Source organism: Anabrus simplex, chromosome 1 (assembly GCF_040414725.1).
Source record: "Anabrus simplex isolate iqAnaSimp1 chromosome 1, ASM4041472v1, whole genome shotgun sequence".
NCBI classification, from domain to species: Eukaryota; Metazoa; Arthropoda; class Insecta; order Orthoptera; family Tettigoniidae; genus Anabrus; species Anabrus simplex.
In genome coordinates, this window is record NC_090265.1 from 535,709,894 (window position 1) to 535,734,392 (window position 24,499).

The following is a 24,499-nucleotide window of genomic DNA, read 5'->3' on the forward strand; positions in this document are numbered from 1 at the left end:
CACAGACCACAGCACAGACCAAGATCCGAGTAGGTGATTCATTTACACACAACGACTACTCAGATTTGTCTGCAAAAACACGGTCCGTACAGACAGATCTGTGTTAATGTCTGAACGTGTAAAGGGACCTATACAGCAGACAGTTCACAGCCAATACAATACATGTTCTTGGATATTTCAGAATTGTAATAAACATGACTGCTTGCATAAAACTAGATCGCAAGGGGCAGTTTAACCCTGGTATATCTTATTTAGCAACACACAGAAGCCTTACATCAGATTTTAAAAATTTTAGCAATAAATCATCCAAGAGAAAATTATATACACATCCAAAAACATTGTGCAACTTCTGTGTTCTATTTAACTGTGTTGCTATGTTGGCCTATTCTATACAAACCAGAAATACAACCCTTATGATGTTTGTAAACATAGTCACAACTGCACACACCCCAACCCTCAGGCAGAATGCCACGCTCGACTGGGAGGCAGCCTTTCAATTTTAAGTTTTAGCATTAGTGTGGAAGCATTCAAGGTGTGGTCTGATCAGTGTAGTGACCATCTAAGATGGCATGACGTTCACTATAGACATGTGAACGTGTACATATCATCATTATAACCATAAGTGATGTTCAAATATGGGAGAAATGAACTATTGACAACTTGCCTCGCACATGTTGTCCAAGAGCGACGACTGCGGTCAATAACAATTACCTTTGAATTTCAGCTCAGAGGAACCCTGAATGCAATACCACCATGCTGAATAATTATCTTCGAGCAGCCATAGGTTGCCCGTTTCAACTTGAACTGTGAGGAACAGGTTACAGGTAGCACAAGTTCAACCTCAACATCCATGACGAGGCCCATCTTTCAAACCTAGATGTCATGGGGCGCAGTACAGAGGAGCCCAACATTATGATGAATGGTCTCTTCAGGATTAGCATAAAGTGCTTTTCACTGATAAGTGTCATGTAAGCCTTCTTCCTGATAATTGTCGGCAACCTATTTGGGAGCAGTATGGTCAAGCTTCATGTCTCGCACTGTCCAGCACGTGCAGCACGCTATGTTCTGGTGTGGCATTACTGTATAATCTTGAATACCACCCGCACTGTTTTTTTAAAATATCGCTTCCAAAATTGGGTGTGGGTCTTATTTAAAATTTTGGGAAATTTATCTTTCCGAATGCGCGTAAATCAAGGAATCATCACCGGCGCGGCTTGGCAACAGTTCTCTCCGCTCTCAGTATACACTACTTCTGCGCTTGGCGTCACTCACGCACGTTCTCGGAGTATCAACATGAATTCCACAAAGCGTTTGCGATATTGACGAGTTATGTATTCGCGACTGGAGAAAGAAGACAATGTACTATTAACATGTAATGGTGATAGTAGACCTTTTCGTGGACCGAGTGTACAGTTTCCAGAAATTGAAAAAAAAAACTTTATAAATAAGTTTATGCGACAGAAAGGCAGGAACTGGGATATGTTGTGTCAACTACAATGTGTTAGCTAAAGGCATTAGAGACCGCAAAGGAACTTTCATCGGAAGGGTTTAAGGCAAGCCGAGGATGGGTTTGTAATTTTTATAAAAGAAATGGGTTGAGTGTATGAAGGCGTACCTCAATTTCACAGCGTCTTCCTGGTGCCTACGATGAGAAGTTATTGTCGTTTCAGCGTCACATAAGAAAAATGCATATTTGCTTTCCCAAACTGGCAATGCAGATCAGACGCCAGTCTACTTTGAAATGCCAGTGGACAGGACTGTGAATGTTAAGGGTGCGAAAAATGTTACCATTAGAACAGGTGATAATGAAAAACAACGGTGTTATGGTAATGTTGTGTATTCTCGCCGACGGAACCAAATTTCCGCCGTACATTGTTCTCAAGCGAAAGATGCTTCCTGAAAATCTACCCACTGGTGCGTCAGATCTCAGAACTCCGGCTGGATAGACAGTTCATTTGTGGAAGACTGGGTAAAGTGTGTCTGGCAACGTCACCCTGGTGCATTATTGGGACAAAAGAGCTTGCTTATTCTCGACAGTTACCGCGGCCACACAACAGACGCTGTTGTCATGTATTCGCGACTGGAGAAAGAAGACAATGTACTATTAACATGTAATGGTGATAGTAGACCTTTTCGTGGACCGAGTGTACAGTTTCCAGAAATTGAAAAAAAACTTTATAAATAAGTTTATGTGACAAAAAGGCGGGAACTGGGATATGTTGTGTCAACCACAATGTGTTAGCTAAAGGCATTAGAGACCGCAAAGGAACTTTCATCGGAAGGATGGGAAAACAGATCTAGCAGTCATTTAGGTGGGATGACGTCTATGCTACAGCCGCTGGATGTCTCCGTGAACCGTCCACTTAAAGCAGCCTTGAAACAGCTCTATACAGAATGGATGGCGGCTGATAATCACACACTGACAACTGGTCGCATTCAGCGCCCGGAAGTTCAGCTGCTGTGTTCGTAGATTTTTATGGCATGGAATCGTATCCCTGGAGACCTCAGATGGAACAGCTTCAGGAAATGTAGCATTTCTAATGCTATGGATGGCAGCAATGACGACATATGGGAAGGTGATGGTGATGAAAATTCCGAAGTTGGTACTGATGATGATGATGATGAATGAACTCGTTGGATATTGTTCTGGAAATGTTTAGGTACTTCTATTTGTACACTGACTGACAGAGCAAATGCAACACCAAGAAGGAGTGGTCAGAACTTTATGCCAATTGCAGGGTAGACTGACGTCACTGAGGTATGCTCATGATGTGAAATGCGCCGCTGTGCTGCGCACGTAGCGAACGATAAATGGGACACGGCGTTGGCGAATGGCCCACTTCGTACCGTGATTTCTCGGCCGACAGTCATTGTAGAACGTGTTATCGTGTGCCACAGGACACGTGTATAGCTAAGAATGCCAGGCCGCCGTCAACGGAGGCATTTCCAGCAGACAGATGACTTTACGACGGGTATGGTGATCGGGCTGAGAAGGGCAGGTTGGTCGCTTCGTCAAATCGCAGCCGATACCCATAGGGATGTGTCCACGGTGCAGCGCCTGTGGCGAAGATGGTTGGCGCAGGGACATGTGGCACGTGCGAGGGGTCCAGGCGCAGCCCGAGTGACGTCAGCACGCGAGGATCGGCGCATCCGCCGCCAAGCGGTGGCAGCCCTGCACGCCACGTCAACCGCCATTCTTCAGCATGTGCAAGACACCCTGGCTGTTCCAATATCGACCAGAACAATTTCCCGTCGATTGGTTGAAGGAGGCCTGCACTCCCGGCGTCCGCTCAGAAGACTACCATTGACTCCACAGCATAGACGTGCACGCCTGGCATGGTGCCGGGCTAGAGCGACTTGGATGAGGGAATGGCGGAACGTCGTGTTCTCCGATGAGTCACGCTTCTGTTCTGTCAGTGATAGTCACCGCAGACGAGTGTGGCGTCGGCGTGGAGAAAGGTCAAATCTGGCAGTAACTGTGGAGCGCCCTACCGCTAGACAACGCGGCATCATGGTTTGGGGCGCTACTGCGTATGATTCCACGTCACCTCTAGTGCGTATTCAAGGCACGTTAAATGCCCACCGCTACGTGCAGCATGTGCTGCGGCCGCTGGCACTCCCGTACCTTCAGGGGCTGCCCAATGCTCTGTTTCAGCAGGATAATGCCCGCCCACACACTGCTCGCATCTCCCAACAGGCTCTACGAGGTGTACAGATGCTTCCGTGGCCAGCGTACTCTCCGGATCTCTCACCAATCGAACACGTGTGGGATCTCATTGGACGCCGTTTGCAAACTCTGGCCCAGCCTCGTACGGACGACCAACTGTGGCAAATGGTTGACAGAGAATGGAGAACCATCCCTCAGGACACCATCCGCACTCTTATTGACTCTGTACCTCGACGTGTTTCTGCGTGCATCGCCGCTCGCGGTGGTCCTACATCCTACTGAGTCGATGCCGTGCACATTGTGTAACCTGCATATCGGTTTGAAATAAACATCAATTATTCGTCCGTGCCGTCTCTGTTTTTTCCCCAACTTTCATCCCTTTCGAATCACTCCTTCTTGGTGTTGCATTTGCTCTGTCAGTCAGTGTATTTTCTAATCATCTGATGTGTGTTAGTAAAGACTGTAAATAATTTTGACTTAATTTTTTTTTTTTTTTTTAAATTTTGTTCTTTCAAAATAAGAGTGCGGGTCTTATTCGGTGGCAGGTGGCATTCGAGATTATATGGTATGCGAAGCCACCGTATACCCCACCTAGTCCTGTAGGGCAATGTCACTACTGTACAATAGAGGGACAACATCTTCCGACCCATGGAGACACCATATCGCCAGCGCTTTGGAGGAGAATTTGTCTTAATGAACAATAATGTGTACATACCTCATACAATTCTTGTTAATGACTTCCACAATGATCATGATATCGCTCAACTGAGTGACCACCATGTAATCTACACATGAACCATATCAAACATGCGTGGGATAAAATTTAAAAAAGGCTGCTTATGTATGTCAACCCACCAACTACTCTGCAATATCTACACCAAATCATTGAAGAGTGGGGCAATTTGGACCAAAATTACCTTGATGAACTAGTGGCCACTAGAAGAATTCAGGCGTGCATCATTGCAAGGGTATGTGCTACCCAGCATTAAAAGTACTGTTGTGTGCTGTATTCACTAATACAAATTTGGAAAGCAAAGCTGTACTTTTGTAGAGGCTAATTTTGTTATTTTGTTGGGCAATAAATTATGCTGATATGGTAGCTTTGTATGTCTCTCATATTTGTTTTCTTAGTAAAGAGTCAGGCACTCCTTGGTCCGAGGTGATGCAAAACTTTTTTAGTTTGTGTTTAATATCTTCACATTTATATTGCCCTTCAAGAAGATTTATAAGTTCACATTTTTACACAGCTTCAAATTTATTGACCTTACACACCCATATATTGCCTTTAATGTGACACTCTGAAACACAGTGCCTCATTCCTTTACACTACCATCACATACATAGCACAAAAATTCTACCATGACAACACAGTGTGCTATTCAAGTAGCTACTGGCTGTTACTGGTACTCAGAATGCTTCAGTTTTTTTTTTTTTTGCTAGGGGCTTTACGTCGCACCGACACAGATAGGTCTTATGGCGACGATGGGAGAGGAAAGGCCTAGGAGTTGGAAGGAAGCGGCCGTGGCCTTAATTAAGGTACAGCCCCAGCATTTGCCTGGTGTGAAAATGGGAAACCACGGAAAACCATCTTCAGGGCTGCCGATAGTGGGATTCGAAACTACTATCTCCCGGATGCAAGCTCACAGCCGCGCGCCTCTACGAGCACGGCCAACTCGCCCGGTCTTCAGTTTTTATGTCAACTATACACAGCTCTCTCTCTCTCTCTCTCTCTCTCTCTCTCTCTTCGTTCCCTCAATTTTGAGGATGGTGTTTCCAGGGAGGCTAATGTTCAGTTTTCTCTCTCTCTTGTAGTCCCCTCAGCCAGATCTGTCAACCCAGTTACATTCTTGATAATGTTCAACCATGGAGTAAGAACTCAAGATCTCTCTTCCAGGGAACAGTTACAAGGAAACTGTAGAACTCCTTGTTCACACACTTACGATAATCAGATTGTATGGTTGAGTTGGTTAACAATAGAGTCATTGGTACAAAATGCTGTCCAATGTATGCGTAACATTCTTCACAATGCCACATTTCAAAAGATTTCATTTGTTTTAAGTCTGAAGCACAAATAATCTATACCTCAACACTGTACAGGAAAACTGTAAATGCCATCTTCAGCGATAACAAGACAGTAATCCTTCCATATATGGATCAAATCAATCATTACATTTCTGATCACAGCCATTCTTCCCTTAACCTTAAGAGCACAGCAACCTGAATTGGAAATTACTCAACTGACACTTTTCCAATTCCTAGATGATGTCTGTACTGGCTACTTTCTTGGTTCAAAGACACAAAAATGAATAAAATATGTAAGTTTGCATATCAGTCGCTTCTAAGAACTAACTTATCCCATTGGGCAACATTAAGATAATTTTAACCCTGCAAACTGTGTCCTCCTCTTACTCACCAGTGTTCATGAAAAGTGATTAGCCTAGTTATTTCTTTTTTACACTGCCAACAAAATTTATTGTTCCAAGGTGATAAGTCTACAAGGCATAGCCTGCTCCTGAACTCCCAACAACAATTTTATTTTTGTAATAATATAACCATAATGACATGTCACTGTCAAAATTTAATTTAAGCAGCAGCTCCTTCTGTGGATCGGTGACAGTGTGTTCGCCTCCGCATCCCAAAATCATGCGTTCATACACAGAAGACCTAGTCGGATATTTGAAAGACAGAAAAAAAAAAAAAAAGAAAAAAAAAACAGCATTTGACACATCATACCATGTACAATATCTCTAGTGCAACATTTCATGTTCATCAGACAAAATTAACTAAAAACTCAGCCATAGGTCACCCAAGAGAGATTAGTGTTACTCTGCCATCTGGTACAGAAAAACGTAACATCGAAATTGACGAGGAGGCAGCCATTATTAAATTAAATTAAAATGTCTGCTGAGGTCATACGATAAGCAGTCTAGCACATTTAATCTAAACAGAAGATAACGATAAATTTGAACAAATCCACGATCGTGTGATCTACAGGAAAATCCAGGCAATATTTACTCTCTAGGCTTATGCCTAGGGCCCGGATGTTTATGACATGTCATATTTTTTTCTTTATATTCTTTCCATGGAAAATATAATTTAAGTATGATTTTATCTACGGTGACTACAATCATGCAATTTTCACGTGTCACAAAGTCATATTTTGACTTTTTAAACATTTTTGTCATTTTCCAGTAATTTTTCATATGGTCATATTTCCTCACGAATTTTTGTATTTTTGTCATATTTTTATCTTTTTTTATTCCATTTTCGCATAACTGCTTGCAGTCGTCCCAAAGACTGATTTTTCACATCACCTAATCTTCTGCAATTTCTTACAATTATCTTTCTTAGAAATATATATTTATGTGAATTAGGAGGGTAAGCTGTATAAACAGAGACAGATGCGTAGTAAGTGACAGAAAGGTGAGCCTCAACTGAACTCTAATAATTTAGACGTATTTCAAATATGCCCCACTAACATCCTGTGATGTTGAGCAGTCTTTTCCCCATTACAAGTCAGTGTTACATGAAAGTAGAAGAATGTTCCTGTTTGAAAACTTTAAAATGTATGTAATTTGCTATTGTAATTCTTTCTGATCGACCGGGTGAGTTAGCCGTGCAGTTAGGGGCACGAATCTGTGAGCTTGCATCCGGGAGACAGTGGGTTCGAACCCGACTGTCGGCAGCCCTGAAGATGTTTTCCGTGGTTTCCCATTTTCACACCATGCAAATGCTAGGGCTGTACCTTAATTAAGGCCATGGCCACTTCCTTCCCACTCCTAGCCCTTTCCTATTCCATCGTCGTCAAAATGTGACATTCATTTCATTCTGTGCAGAGTCGAGTTACCTCTGGACTGAGTAATTAAATACATTCAAAATACTGTATAATAATTAAAAATTAATATTACTTATTACTACTGAATGTGCTGGGGCAAAGAAATCAGAACAAGACTGCCGACCCTTATCAACCAAAAACAACTCCGAAATTTTGGTCATATTGGCAGAAGACAGGAGGCAATTGAAATACTTATCACAGAGGGAAATCATAATAATTATTGAAAAGTCGATGGCCAAAGACCTAGAGGACGTGAGCCATTACTATGGATGGACTAGGATGAGCTCACAGCAAGCAAGTCACCATACCCAAAGCAGAGACTCCTGGAGGCAGATCACCAAAAGGCTTGTCACATGATACCTCTGCACCCTCACAAAGGGCTGGACTCAAAGAGAGAGAGAGATATTAAATGTATATTTTCAATATAATGTTAATTTAAACAATGCAAGATTTTGAAGATTTCAAAAAAGTTACCAAAAAATTTTGAGGTCATATTTATTGTCATATTTTAATACTTTTTTAGGTCAAAAACATCTGGGCCCTACTTATGTCATACAGGATCAGTTAGGTTGTGCTTTTAGTACAGGCCTAGTTCAGAATATATGTCAGGAACCGTGTAAGTTGTAATCAGTGGAAAGTTTAATGCATTTAATGAACAACAGCAGTTCTATACTTTCATAAGAGAAATGTTGCAACATTACCAAGAGCATCCTACACATTCACAATAGGCCTATCCAGGAAATATGTGAAATTTAGGTTAACATATATTATTTCCCAGGGCAATATGTGAAGAATATGTTAACCTGTACATTATTTCTTACAGGGTCTGTATTTTGCTTAACTATAGAATTAAGGTAAAGTGACTCAGCCAGTATAATTTGTACAATCTAGGCCTACATAAAGAAAAGTATGTGATCTGAAAAAATACATAGGGCTTTATTTTGTAATTACAGTTAAATAATCGTCACTCTGCCTGATAGAAATGGTCACCTAGACTTGTACGCTGATATTATGTTAGAATTAAGTGAAATTTATAGGTTAGAAGCAATCACTAACATGTTGAAATCAACATTTCCTAACACCTCATGAACACTAGCTTTTTCCAAATAGATACAACAGACACAACTATAATGGCTGAATACAACTCGAATAACTAAGATGTTAAGAGTCAGAATGGAACAAAATCATAACAAAACTGAAACGAGTGCAAATTTTGGATTTAAGTTTGTAGTACACAAAACTTCAGTAAATAATTTACAACTATAGACCTCTCTCTGTTCAAACACAAGAATTAGCTGCTTGAAACAACCAATCAGATTCAGTACAGTAATGAAACTTTGTTCCAAATATTTGTCTTCATAAGCAGGCAAATCTTCATGCATATCCCTGACAGCTAAATGTTTTATTTTCTAAATAATCAACTTCAATAACGATAGAAAGACCATATCGGTACACATCGACAATAAAAGGGAAACTGGTAACGAAATCTACATCAAATCCACTCTTCAATAGAAAGCAGTGTTTTAAGAACTGGGAAATTCAAGCACACGAAAAAGAATTTAGTCAATGACAACTCAACAACGGAATGTACGGTTAAAAACGAGCATTACAGCACTCGGATATTCACTGTCAATGTTCACAGTGTAAGAAGATACCACAATTAAATTAAATACAATGCAGTACAGGTTATACTCAAAGCAGAGAATTCATCAATCTCACACAAAACAAACTCTGTAATTCATACAGCGGAAGAAAAACGAGAAGTGCACTTAACTACTAAATGCTATATTCAGTAGATTACGTCGGTAAAAACACGAAATAACATCAAGTAACGCATGTCAAGAAATAATTGTCAAATTATCGTCAAAAACAACAGCTCTCGACTGAACATTATATTGCCGATAATATAACAATACGGAATTCGGATACAGTAAGTACACAGAGATGGTACCTAATCCATCACACGAAGGAAGAACATAGCCCGAAACCGTACGGGGAAATATTTTATCAGTTCTAGAATGGATCATAGACCATAGGATTCACTATCAAGTCCGGTCGTTAAAATACTGTGCAGAATCATAAATTTATGCAACAACAAAAAAAAAAGACGTGTAAAAATATTAATGCTTTGAAGATATATAGCATTTACCATTTGGTTCCATCAACAAACCAGCTCGATTATACTAACAAAAATCCATTGGAAAGTTATCCGCACCACCTGGGAATCGAAGCACATTAGCCTCTGACTAAGGAGCGCTGATAATCTCCCCATCAAAGAATGTAGAATAAATGAACAGGGTGGACTTCATTGCTTTGAAGATAAAACACTGTTCGTAAATATCAATTTGAATGTACGCTCTGTAATGATAATCAAGTAAAATAATCCTACAAATTTGATTAAAAGATAAACCAATTCTAGAAAACGAGAACTGACAGAACAGTAATTTTGTATTCTGCGATAGTCGCACTGTACAAGCCGAAATGACAGTCTGCAACCAGGACATCACGAAATGTCTGTTTGAAACGAAGTTACTTCGTATTATGTCAACAATTTCGAGAGCATTGGAATTTTGTAACAATGACGGATTATATGTTACAACAACATTCAGCAGTTTTGACAGAAATTATTAAGTGGCATATCCCTTCTTCTTCATCTCCTTCTCATTCTCTTAGAAAATTTCTTAAGCGCTACGAATAGCAGTACCCAGACTGCTAATTCTGGCCAAAAGAGTTACTTTTAGACAATGGTTTTCGCCGACACCATTGCGCGCAGACTACCGTTGTATAAAACGGTTGCAAAATAACACACTCCTACCGATGTGTAAACAAATGAGGTAATGCATCAACGGTCGTGCCAACGTCCCATGTATTTCCTTGTACCGGCCAACCATATAATTATATCCAGTATAAATACAAACTGATAAAAGTTAAAGGAATTGAATTCATTTACGTATTTCACAGTCATACAGCATAACCATTAGATATATGAAGATAAAAATGCAACCAAGAACACAATTTTCCAACCAATCTGAGCCGAGAAAAAGTTGCCTTACAAAATTGACAACAGCATTCTTTTGGGAACATAACACTAAAATTTATAAACAATATATAAAACATTCCATGCATATTACGGTAAAATCTAAATTCGAACACATAACATGTTTTTGAGAATTATTGAAACATGTTTAAAAACAGGCACAGCCGGCGTTTCATCTGCCATAAATAAATATTAAATATAAATTTAAAATCTACATGAGTAATGTGAAATAAAACGAGTAAAATAATGATGTTCTTGAATTTTACAACCGCCAAACACGAATGAACATAATAGTTTGGTCGATAGTAGTGATATAACTTATTTTTCCTAACACTCTTCTATATTGAGCAAGTGGCAGTGCGATTAGTGTCGCGCAGCTGTGAACTTCCATTCGGGAGAGAGCGGGTTCGAACCCCACTGTAGGCAGTTACATTGGAAAACTCCAGTGTCAAGAAATCCAACGATTGCGGACGGCAGTTTTGTATATATACCTGTTGTGAAACCAAATACAGTAGAGATAATACGGGACACTTACGGATTTAGCCTTGTTAAACTAGGAGATAATTCACAAGTAGCGTGACCTGAAAATTCGCACTAAATTCAAATATCAATGGAAATGTATATGCGGAAATGGATAAATAAATTACGACTACAAAAGAAAGTGTTGCTAAAATATTAACTTCAAAGTTGCTAAAGGCATCACATTTCTTAAATCAACCATATGTTCCTCAGTGCTTGACAATGCATTACAACATTCCAAATGGGGTAACTTGGAACACAACCAGCCACACATATATGCATATTCATTTTCCTGAATTAAATCAAACCCGCGGATCACACCTATAAAAACACATCGGTATAGAAGATTAACGGCAGCACTAATACAATAAAATAAGCCTACTATATTTTAAGCCAGTTAAAATAGAGATCGCGCAGGTCATAAGTTTAGGAAGTAGGCCTTCTATAAAAATATCATTGTTAATGGAAGAATATATATGCAAACACAGTATTTACTTACATTTTCTTGTCGTGAAGTAAACGGAAGAAAGAACGTGAATCCTTCTGAACTTCATAGTTACTGCAGCCAAACGCAGCACATATCTTTCAAGGACACACGCTACTATTTACTGATATCAACTTAACGCAAACGCATAAATAACCCCCAAAATTTCACAAACAAATGCACGTGCTCTTATGACAGAATCAATAACTCTCAGGTCATTCCGCTAGATGGAGCGTCGCGTATTGCCTCTACTGTATTTAGTGAAACACCTCTTGATCGGTGCTGGCGAAGAACACAACAGCAGAGCGCCACTGCAACTGTAGACCCCATTCACAATGCAAACGTAACTGTAAACTTAACGACGTAAAGTAACCGTAAAATTAACGTAAGATTTGTCGTATTCACAGTGGAGGAACGTAACATTAACGTAAAGAGTACACAGCAGCCAATCAAAACACTGCCATGTTATTTAGTACGGAAGTCAGGTTTTGGGCTATCTCGCAGTTTTATATTTCAATACCTCGATGGAATCAAACAACGTGGTATATTACTTCAAACATCTATTGCTTTGCTCCTGGGAGCTGTGTAGGCCTACGGTACCTGCAAAGGCGATCTAAACAACGGTGCAGAAAATGGGTTCATCCCTTGAATCAAAGAAGGTTATCTCAGGGCGATTTCGGTAATCTACTGTAAGAAATGACCCTCATCAGTTCGTTTTGGACATGCGGATGAAACCTGAACTGTTTGCCTTTCTTACGATTTGCTTCCCCTTTTGTAATAAAAAGAAATGTAAAAAGTCTCCTTTACCGACATCTATGACCCTATCTATCACACCCCGATGAGATATTTGGATCTATTTGTTTGGATGATATCGTTTTCGTAAACTAGTAGTCCGTCATAATGATAAGAAATATACAGGGACACTGTTTTATTTATGACAGGGATTGTCTCTCGTCAGTTTGCCAGCGCTGCGAGCTTGTCTCCCGCCATTTATTGTCAGATTTCATTACTACAGGATATTAATTTCCACCTATTATTTTTCGGTACAGCGTATTTGTAATTCTTTTTCCTTCTATCATACATAGCCTATACACAAAGATTATTTTGAAAGAGAATTGCAAGTGTTTCGTCGAAAGAAGTCATTATATCGTGCACAACAGACAATGTTTACCTCTGCTCTAATTGGCTGGTTCTTAAAGTTAACGTAAAATTAACCGCAAGAGCTTGGAGTTTGCAATCCCTTAATTTTACGGACTCGCAGTTAAGTTTACGTCGGCGCATTGTGAATGGATCCATTAGATAAAATGGCCGCTAACTTCTAAGTTAACGTTAATTTTAAGTTTACGTTACGTTACGTTTGCATTGTGAATGGGGCTTTATATCTTTGCAACGGCTTCATTCGAAAACGGTTGTGTTGCCGGAACGGTTGCGTTGTATCTGTCCCAGCTCTACTTACTACACTTATAATAGAGTTATCTACAGGAAACAGGATTTAATTTTCGCTAGCTTTTTCTTGAATCGTTTTTCACATTTAGATATGTAGTTTGGCTTTGTTCTTACGTTACGAAATATTAAATTACCGGTAATTGAAAGTTTATGTAGAGAAGAATGCGATTTGATTGTGTTTAGAGTTCTTACTATGGAAAATAGAATGAAATCCTTGATTAGCTGAGACAAGTGACAGTGTAGAGTATTTAACAATATTAGCTACAGTTGTTGGAACTTGTACTTTTTGCCATATAAATTGATGTCAAAAAAATGTTCGATGTAGCGTGAAAGACAATATGGTTGATGTCTACAAAGCTAATATGACATAGTGACATACGGTACAGGTATTGTAATTAGGATACGTTTGAAAGTAGTTTAAAAATTACTGTAGTGTTCTGTACAGTAGTATACGAGTAATATCCTATTAGAATTTAGTGTGCTTATTGTATTATTGTAAAATATTTGTGTAGTACTGGTGTAGTAGAGATATCCGTAGAAACTCGTACTAAAATACTGTTGTTGTAATTAGGACAGGCTTGATTGCAGTTTGGAATTGTGTAGTTCTTGTGTATTACTTTCGATATTCAGTAATTAACAGCAGTTTTTATCCTGTTAGGGGTTGTAGGATAAAAAATGGAGCACGACTAAGTAGTATTGTAGTGTAGTCGTATATTAATTACCTTATTGTGTGATCTTTGAGTACTATCCCAGACAATATACCCCTCCGTTCATTTATTTTTTGGAAATGAGTTATTTTATTTTTAATTTCATTTTTTCCGTAAAGAATGGCTAAGGAGCACGAGTGTACGAATTGTGGGTGTGGCGAGGCATTGAGGGGTATGAGGGAGGAGTTGGAAAGTTTGAGGGAGATCTTAGGATTCTCACAGAAGACAGGAAGGAAGATAGGACTCCCTCAAACAATGTACAGGTTACAGTAGGTGTACAAGACGGAGGGGAAGCAAAGGGGGGAGTTGTAGAAGACAGGTGGTCTAATGCTCTAAGGGGAAGGAGATTGCAGGCTAAGGGCTCTATTCAGGATCAGAATTCAGGACAGGTGTCTGTGCGAAATCGGTACGAGTCACTCCAGGTAGAACAACAGAGGGAAGATGAGGGACAGGGAACTGTTGCTGAGATGCATGGAAGTAGGAGGAAGGGAAAAGGAAGGAAAGGGAAATGTAGAGTAGAGGATAGGAAAAGACAGGTGGAACAGGGTCATGGGAAGGAGAAAATGGAGGAGGAAGTAGCTTCTGCAGCTATCAGGAAAGACTGGGCTGACCTGGAGGGGAGGGGATCAAATGAGGTGGGTAGGGTTGAGGCTCTGGTCATGGGGGATTCCATCGTTAGACACGTGGGGAAAGTGTGTGGAGGAATGGGAACCAGGGTAGTATGTTATCCAGGAATTAGGTTGAGGCAGATGTTGAGGAAAGTAGAAGAGAGGGAGGAGGGGAAGGAGAAGGTGGTAGTGTTTCACGTTGGTACCAACAACGTAAAGCAAGCTGATATAAGTACCAACATAGTTGGAGATGTGTGGGATCTGGTAAATGCAGCACGGGTGAAGTTTAAGAAAGCGGAGATTGTTATTAGTGGAATACTGTGTAGGAGGGATACTGACTGGAGGGTGATTGGGGATTTAAATAAGATTATGGACTGGGTATGTGGGAAACTGGGAGTGAAATTTCTAGATCCTAATGGGTGGGTAGGAGATAGGGATCTGCGCTCAGATGGCCTTCATTTAAACCACAGTGGTACGTATAAGTTAGCAAATTTTTTTGGAAGGGTAATAGGGAGGTACATTCAGGGAAACGGGATGGCCTAGGGAGCGGTGTTAAGAGAACAGGGAACTGGAATTCAAGTAGGGATGACATAAAAATGTTAGTGTTGAACTGTAGAAGTACTGTAAAGAAAGGAATAGAATTAAGTAATTTAATAGATTTATATTTACCAGATATTGTAATAGGAGTTGAATCATGGCTGAGAAATGATATAAAGGATCCAGAAATTTTCTCACGGCACTGGAGTGTGTATCGTAGAGATAGGATAGGAATGGTGGGAGGGGGAGTGTTCATTCTGGTGAAAGAAGAATTTGTAAGCTGTGAAAAAATTAAAGATGAGACACATGAAATTCTAGGTATAAAGCTCATTTCTAAACATAATACGCAACTTGATATATTTGGAGTGTACAGGTCGGGAAAGGGTAGCACTGACGCCGATTCGGAATTATTTGATAGGATAATCAGCTATGTGGGAAACGACATGGAAAGAAATGTGATTGTAGCGGGAGATCTGAATTTGCCAGATGTCAATTGGGAAGAAAATGCGAACGACAAGAAGCATGACCAAAAAATGGCAAATTAGTTAATATGGGAAGGACAGCTGATTCAGAAAGTGATGGAACCAACCAGAGGGAAAAATATACTGGATGTGGTGCTAATAAAACCAGATGAGCTCTATACGGAAACTGAAGTTATAGATGGTATTAGTGGTCATGAAGCTGTTTTGTGGTAGTTAAATGCGATAGAAAGGAAGGTCTTATAAGTAGGACTATTAGGCAGTACCATATGGCTGATAAAGCAGGCATGAGGCAGTTTCTAAAAAGTAACAATGATCGGTGGAAAACGGTAAATAAAAATGTAAACAGACTCTGGGATGGGTTTAAAGAAATTGTTGAAGAATGCGAAAACAGGTTTGTATCTTTAAGGGTGGCAAGGAATGGTAAAGATCCACCTTATTATAATAGAAAGATAAAGAGACTAAGAAGGAGGTGCAGACTGGAAAGAAATAGAGTTGGAAATGGCTGTGGAAGTAAGGAGAAATTGAAGGAACTTACTAGAAAATTGAATCTAGCAAAGAAGGCAGCTAAGGATAACATGATGGCAAGCATAATTGGCAGTCATACAAATTTTAGTGAAAAATTGAAGGGTATGTATAGGTATTTTAAGGCAGAAACAGGTTCCAAGAAGGACATTCCAGGAATAATTAATGAACAAGAGGGAGTGTGAATGTGAGGATCTTCAAAAGGCGGAAGTATTCAGTCAGCAGTATGTAAAGATTGTTGGTTACAAGGATAATGTCGAGATAGAGGAGGAGACTAAGGCCAAAGAAGTAATAAAATTTAAATATGATAAAAATGACATTTACAGTAAGATACAAAAGTTGAAAACTAGAAAAGCGGTTGGAATTGATCAGATATCTGGGGATATACTAAAGACAATGGGTTGGTATATAGTACCATATCTGAAGTACTTATTTGATTATTGTTTGGTCGGAGGAGCTATACCAGGTGAACGGAGAGTTGTTATTGTAGCCCCTGTGTATAAAGGAAAGGGTGATAGACATAAAGCTGAAAATTACAGGCCAGTAAGTTTGACATGCATTGTATGTAAGGTTTGGGAAGGTATTCTTTCTGATTATGTTAGACATGTTTGGGAAATTAATAACTGGTTCAATAGAAGGCAGTTCGGTTTTAGGAAAGGTTATTCCGCAAGGATTCCAGCAAGATATAGCAAATATCTTGGATTCTGGAGGTCAAATGACTGTATCGCGATTGACCTGTCTGAAGCATTTGATAGGGTGGATCATGGGAGACTACTGGCAAAAATGAGTGCAATTGGACTAGACAAAAGAGTGGCCGAATTGGTTGCTATATTTCTAGGAAATAGATCTCCGAGAATTAGGGTAGGTGAAGCTTTATCTGACCCTGTAATAATTAAGAGGGGAATTCCTCAAGGCAGTATTATCGGACCTTTATGTTTTTTATGTATATATATATATGATATATGTAAAGGAGTGGAATCCGAGATAAGGCTTTTTGCGGATGATGTTATTCTCTATAGAGTGATAAATAAGTTACAAGATTGTGGGCAACTGCAACGTGACCTCGAAAATCTTGTGAGATGGACAGCAGGCAATGGTATGTTGATAAACGGGGTTAAAAGTAAGGTTGTGAGTTTCACAAATAGGAAAAGTCCTCTCACATTTAATTACTGCGTTGATGGGGTGAAAGTTCTTTTTGGGGATCATTGTAGGTATCTGGGTGTTAATATACGGAAAGATCTTCATCGGGGTAATCACATAAATGGGATTGTAAATAAAGGGTACAGATCTCTGCACATGGTTATGAGGGTGTTTAGGGGTTGTAGTAAGGATGTCAAGGAGAGGGCATATAAGTCTCTGGTAAGACCCCAACTAGAGTATGGTTCCAGTGTATGGGACCCTCACCAGGATTATCTGATTCAAGAACTGGAAAAAATCCAAAGAAAAGCAGCTCGATTTGTTCTGGGTGATTTCCGACAAAACAGTAGCGTTACAAAAATGTTGCAAAGTTTGGGTTGGGAAGAATTGAGAGAAATAAGAAGAGCTGCTCGACTAAGTGGTATGTTCCGAGCTGTCAGCGGAGAGATGGCGTGGAATGACATTAGAAGACGAATAAGTTTGAGTGGCGTTTATAAAAGTAGGAAAGATCACAATATGAAGATAAAGTTGGAATTCAAGAGGACAAACTGGGGCAAATATTCATTTATAGGAAGGGGAGTTAGGGATTGGAATAACTTACGAAGAGAGACGTTCAATAAATATCCAATTTCTTTGAAATCATTTAGGAAAAGGCTAGAAAAGCAACAGATAGGGAATCAGCAACCTGAGCGAATGCCCTAATGCAGATCAGCAATTCATTCATATTACATGCACACATCGGTGAGCTCGTCAGTTTAAATTTGAATTTATAACCCAGGGTAAGAGCGTGATTAAATCATATTATGATAATGGTAGCAATATGCCTTCATGAATATTTTGTTTTATAAAACAATAGAAGATGGGGAATGAGCGGATAAAGTCGACAGTAATACTTCCCATTTTATTTCGACGAATGTGCCCAGTTGTGTTGCCATTATAGTTTAATAGTAAATTTAATTATCAGGATAAAATCCGTGAATGGAACGACAATTGAAGTATTGTTACCATTTCCATATGCAATATATTTCGCCAATTTATCAGCCTGATCATTACCGGCGTTGTTAGTATGTCACTTTATCCAATAGAGTTATATCATAGCCAATTATGTCTAATTCGAAAAATAGTCGTCTTATGTTGCACATATACCAATTTTTATCTGATATATGTGGCATTAAGTTGTGAAGTACAGTACGCTTAAGAAATCTGTAAAAATGTTGGCCTTTGGGATATAGTGGTGCTTTATGTAGAGTATAGCCTGCCTTATAGCAAAAGCCTCGTCAGTGAAATTGATGCATTTTTAGGAAGGATAAATTGTTCACTGAAGTTACGATTCAGGATGTAATATGCGGCACCTGTGCCTTCGCAAAACCCTGATGAAGCTTTCGTGTGCGTGTATGTATACATCATTCGGAACAAATATTCCAGGTTCCCTATGGGAATCAACAACTTTTTTCATACATCAGATATACAAACACAACCAGAATGAAAATATTTTATCGGTACTTGAATTCTCGAATTAATATTACAAAATAGCGGATCCAATTCAGACGTGTGTGTGTGTGTCTTGTGCAACGCTAACATAAAATCAGAAGATGACTACATAATATGTGGCGGAGAGTATCGTAGAAGGCATCGTAGAGTGGGTGTAAAATCAATAAGAAACATTTCAGGAAACTTATTGATGATAAGGCGAAGAAATGGTATTGTGGTAGGCCTGACGATACGGCATGTCTTAGTAATGAAACGTTAGTGATATAGATCACGTGATGAGAGATATTCATAAAAGACTTTCAAAACTTAAAGCAATAGAAATGGAGCAGGGCGGGATTCAAAAGGCAGTGTCATTTCGTGCGGACTCGTTCACGAGGTAAAAGATTCTCTTCGTAAAATTACAGAAGACTTCCAGATGGCGATGTCTAAAACCGCAATGTTAAAATGCAAGGTAAATGATCTTGAGAAAGAACGTGAAATAACACCAGCAGAGTGGGTAAAACTAAAGACAAAAACCGAGTATTGCAACAATATGTTCGAAGAAATAATTTGGAAATCCACGGCCTGCCTCAGGTTCAGAATGAAAATCCACTTTTAGTAGTGAAATGCCTTGGTAAATCACTCAATGTGGAAGTGGCCGATTGTGATATCGATGCTTGTCATAGACTACCCTTCAGAAAGCCGGAATTCCTACCACCTCTCCTAGTGAAATTTTGTAGCCGCCTCAAGAAAGAAGAATTTCTTTCTACCAAGAAGATGGAAAACATCAGGTCGAGTAAGGTAGGCATTGAGGCTACCCCTAGAACTGTCTACATAAACGAACACCTGACACCTACCAATAAATACCTACATAAACTGGCGAGAGACCTGAAGGGACATGGTTATAAATTTGTGTGGAATAAAGACTGCAAAATATACTAAAGGAAATCGGTGAATCGCCGATCAGTCCACATTCACAACACCGAGAACCGCCTTCAAGGGAAAGATATTAGCAAGTCTATGCCAACCAGGCACACTGTTCAACCTCGAAATGACTAGTGATAGGACTACTTTAAATAATCTTATAACAGGATACCCTAAACTTCTTCTAGGGTGCTATGAAATCAAATTTAACTGTTTTGGATTATTTCATTCAGCAGAAACCCTTGGATATTACCGTGGACTCGTGTCATAGTTTAAATTCAGTTAATTTACTTAGTGAGGTTAGGATTTTGTACCTTAACACGGGAAGTATCAGAAATAAGCTTGACGATATTGAGTTGTTGTTATTCCTTATTGGTGAAGTGGATACTTTGGTTGTGTCTAATGTTTGGATAACTAGCAATGAAGCTAAATTCTATAATCTAAATTCTATAATCTAAGGAATTATGATTGTGTATTTTCTCACAGAGATGTTAGACAGGGAGGAGGAGTGGGTATTTATGTATCGTATAGTTGGAAAGTAAACTTGATATCAAAATGTGAGTTGAATCATCGCTTGTTGTGGATTGAGATTTACAGATATCAGTTCAAAAGGAAAGGTTGCAATCACATAAACATTATTGCCGGATACAATCCTCAACGGAATAGTGCCGTTCCATTCCTGAATTCTCTTGAACAATTTCTCAGTCAGCCTAATGGGCCGAAAGCTGTGTTTGTTCCTAGGTGATGTCAATATTGATGTCCACCAGTTCGCTTCCAACAGTGGTAGTGTGCGGTTCTACTATCCTAATTGTGTCGTGTGCGACAAGTGTAGTATTCCATAGTGTACGCATTACGGTATATGTATGGCTCTCTTCGATAGTGGGGGTGGCGGTACTAACCGTTAACCGGACATGGACATTTCTTGTAATATTGATCAGGAAGAAACAGTGCGGTCAACAAATAATAGTGACATCACACCAGCTCTCGGTGGTGAAACCTCTTCATCCACTATACAATCTGACAAGATTGTTATAACTAATCCGATTTACTACTATTCAGGACACCGCGGTCCGTAGGTAATCTATGTTGAGTCAGCTGATGAGAAAAACACTTGAAATATTCATCGCATGGCGCTTGGTAGGCTCTTCTATGATAGTAAAATTGTAGGCATAATATCTATAAAACCGAAAGGTGCAAAGCGAATTCAAATTATATTTGACTCAGCCGACAATGCCAACATTTTTCTCAAACACCCCATTTTGACTTCTCGTAAACTTAAAGCTTTCATTCCGGAATCCAGCTTGTATCGCATTGGATTAATCCAGGGAGTCGATAAGAAATTATCTGAGGAGGACATTATCAAGTACATTGAATCCCCCGTTCCTATAGTTAAAGCCCAGCGGCTCAACAGACGTGTGTCAGTTGATGGGCAAGCTTTGTTCCTACGGGAACGATAAAATTAACCTCTAAATGCCAAACTTTACCTGAATTTGTTAATATTTTTCATGTAATACTAGTGGTTCAGGCATTCATTTTTCGCCCTGTTATCTGCGGGAAGTGTCAACGATATGGGCATACAGCCAAAAAATGTAGAACAAAAACCCAAGATGCGGTAACTGCTCTAAGACTCATGAAACTCACACATGTTCTGATTTAATGCATAAATGCCCACATTGTGGGCTGAATCACAGTGTAGGATCCGATAGATGTGACGTTTATCAGCAAAAAATCCCAATCAGGCGCATGATGTGTGTGGACAATATTTCCTTCCAGGAAGCACAAGAAAAACTACACCCGAGACGATTTCCCCCCTTAGCGCCCCACATTTATTTCCACAGCATAGTACAAGCAATTCGACGTCTCCACGTGAGACTCCTCGTAAACGGAAATTCACTGAAGTGATTCAAAGACCAATTCGACCAGCTCCCCTGCCAGGCTTTGATAGAGCAGGCTGTTACGCGATCTTACGCAATCCTATATTGGAGCATACTCCACGGGTATATATTTCACAGACTCAACAGTCAAAGGTGCAAGTGGAACAGTCAACTAGCACAGCTTCCCATTCAGAATGGCCTCAGACTTCATCTGATCGCCCTACACTCCCGCGATTAACAAAAAATGTTCAAGCAGAAATACTACACATACTCCTTGGCTGTGAGAGTACAACATTTCCTTACCGTGAACCTCTACTGCCCACCTTCCATACAAGGCAACGCCTTTGAATGGCACAACTATTTTTCACAGTTTTCATCCCAAGACAGTTTAATAATAGGAGGTGATCTCAACGGACATCACACTGATAGGGGATGTGTCGATATCACAACAAAAGGACATCATATTCTTAATGCAGTCCTAAATAACCACTTGTTTATTTTAAATGATGGCTCCCCTACGCGGCTATCTCCACCCGGGCACCCTAATAGTGCAGTAGATCTATCAATTTGTTCCGAAAGTATTGCCCATAAATCAATGTGGTACACGCACAAAGACACTCATCTAAGTGATCACTTTCCTATAATTATTGATAATATACCGCAGAACACGGTTTTAAATTTCCAGCGTAGAACACGGAATCTGCAAGATTTTGATTTTGGCCTCTTTCATGATTATATTTTAAATCGCATTAAATTCGCATCACAAACATCTTCTGCCTATACTTCCTTATATCAGCATATTCAAAACTACCTAGATATATATCACCCTTTTCATTATCGCAAATATATCAATGCTACTAGACGACTTAACATTCACTGGTGGAATAAGTAATGCGCCGCTATGGTGAAACGAAGACGCAGCCTGCTCAGAAGTTTAAATCAAAATTTCACACCTGCCAATTATTTGCAATATGAAAAGTACACTGCCCACCTGAGAAAAATATTCAACGAAAGACGAAGAGAATCTTGGAAATGTTTTATTAAACTCGCTCAATAGGAACACCTTATTAAGGATATTTGGGCTGCTATAAAAAAACTAGCTCATATGGGATGCAATAAACTCGACCAACCACACTCCGAAAGCATCTCCCAATTTTACGACACATTAACTCCGTATTTTGTTGTTCAAGAATTTCAGCAGTATACTACAGTGCCTCTTCCAGATAAATTTCTCACACTCTCCCAACCTATATCTTAACCAGAATTTTTAACATACTCCAAAAGAAATCTAATTCTGCTCCTGGACCGGACTATATTACCTATAAAATGCTCTCCCATCTTCCTTACCATGCACATGCAATAATCATAGCATATTACAATCAAATACTAAACTCAGATGTTCCTCCTTCTGCGTGGAATACATTTACGCTTGTGCCCATACCGAAACCAAAACTCTCGACTACCAATCTCGTCGAATATAGAGGAATCTGTTTAGGGTCATGTATAAGGAATGTCTTCCTCAGTATTCTGTTGGAAAGCCTTTTATGGTGTCTCGCTTATCACAATTTGTTACCCGTCTATCAATATGCCTTTATGAAAGGGAGAAGCACAGCGGATCCCATTAATATATTATTAACGGATTTGCTGCTAGCAAAACAACGCAAACAAAGAACAATTGCTGCTTTCCTTGATATCAAAGCTGCCTATGGCAACGTGTCCATACACATGTTACTGTCGAAACTTCATAACCTACACCTCCCTGCTAATTTTATCAAAATGCTCCAACATCTTTTATATTTTCGGCGAATGGAATTCACATGCCAAACCTCAACGTCTAATGTACGACACGCGCCTAATGAGTTGCCACAGGGCGACATTTTAAGTGGCCTATTATTTGCTCAATACTCAAAGGATTTAGAAGGTATCGTAATACGCGATGCAAGAATATTACTTTATGCGGATGATATAGTCATTTATTCTTCTCATGAGAGTCTGGAAATATGCAGAACTAATATCACTCGAGCATTAACTACTGCTAAAGCATGGTTAAACGAGCATGGTTTGGAACTTTCCTCTACTAAATTGTGGCCATGATTTTCACGCATAAACGCAAGTATAATACAGACTCTTTCAGAATTGCAAATATTATAATTCCGATAGTCCGGGTGCACAAGTATCTTGGTATATATTTATATAATAAACTGTCCTGGAAACACCATTTTGAATACATTTCGAAAAAGACTCAAGAACTTGCCAATATATTGAAATTAACAATTCGACGAAACTGGGGTGCTGATCCCGTAACGGCATACAATACGCTCGCGTTTAGATTATGGATCCTTTTATTTTGATATTGCTTCCTCCACTCATATTCACAAGCTCAACGTAATTCAACATCGAGCACTCCGATTATTTATAGGCGCTTTCTCTTTCCCAACTAATGCGTTACTCGTTGAAACATGTGACATGCTTCTCACTATCGCCGCTTGTATTTAGCTTCTAAATATTTATTGCCCCGAATGGCGCTAGCTAGACACCCTATCCTACACAAACTACAATTACTGGAGAAATATCGGCAACGTTCTCAACAGCAGTCACGAACTCCTGCTTTGTCAGACGCATTCCACTTGACGCGACAATATCATACTCGCATTCAACAAAATATTTCGCTTCCATACAATACAATGCCATACAATATTATGCACTACAAACCTAATATTGTAGTGTCTCAGCACATTTCCTTTAATAACAGCAAAATGCAACTTTCTGAAATACCTAAACTAACACTTAAAATGGCGATAAATGATCTCATTCATACTCTCATAATATATACAGATGGATCCTAACAAAATGTCGGCACGGGGGTCGCATATTACATTAAACAATTACACGTTTGTGAGCAATACCCACTTCCAAACTATGCCTCAATATTTACTGCTGAGGCTTTCGCTATACAACAAGCTTTGCTATACCTAAAAAATAACCACGTTTCCAAAGCGATCATTTTTACAGATTCCTTAAGTGTGCTTCAAAATTTAATGCCACATAAGTCCTATACAAATGGGTACATCTGCAATATTCAACGCCTTTTATTTGAACTCGATGAAAATAGTGCTTATATAAATTTAACATGGATAAAAGGTCATTCGAACAACGCAGGTAATGATCAGGCTGATAAAATGGCAAAACAAGCTGCATCCGGAACCGGAATAAAGGCTTCCATAGCGCTTCCCTACACAGATTTCACGCC

At 39.5% G+C, this 24,499-nt stretch overlaps 1 protein-coding gene across 3 annotated transcripts in view; it reads right to left on the bottom strand.

Moving 5' to 3' along the window:
- Positions 1 to 9,773, bottom strand: part of Tsc1 (tuberous sclerosis 1 protein hamartin) — a 442,531-nt gene extending 432,758 nt beyond the window's left edge. For 2 of the 3 annotated variants that reach the window (XM_067135485.2, XM_067135482.2), the window contains exon 1: positions 9,652 to 9,771. The gene's annotated coding sequence lies outside the window, so the exon portion shown is untranslated. Of the gene's footprint in view, positions 1 to 9,651 lie in introns of all 3 variants that reach the window. The other variant, XM_067135484.2, reaches the window with a different exon arrangement.
- Positions 9,774 to 24,499: the final 14,726 nt, after the last annotated feature.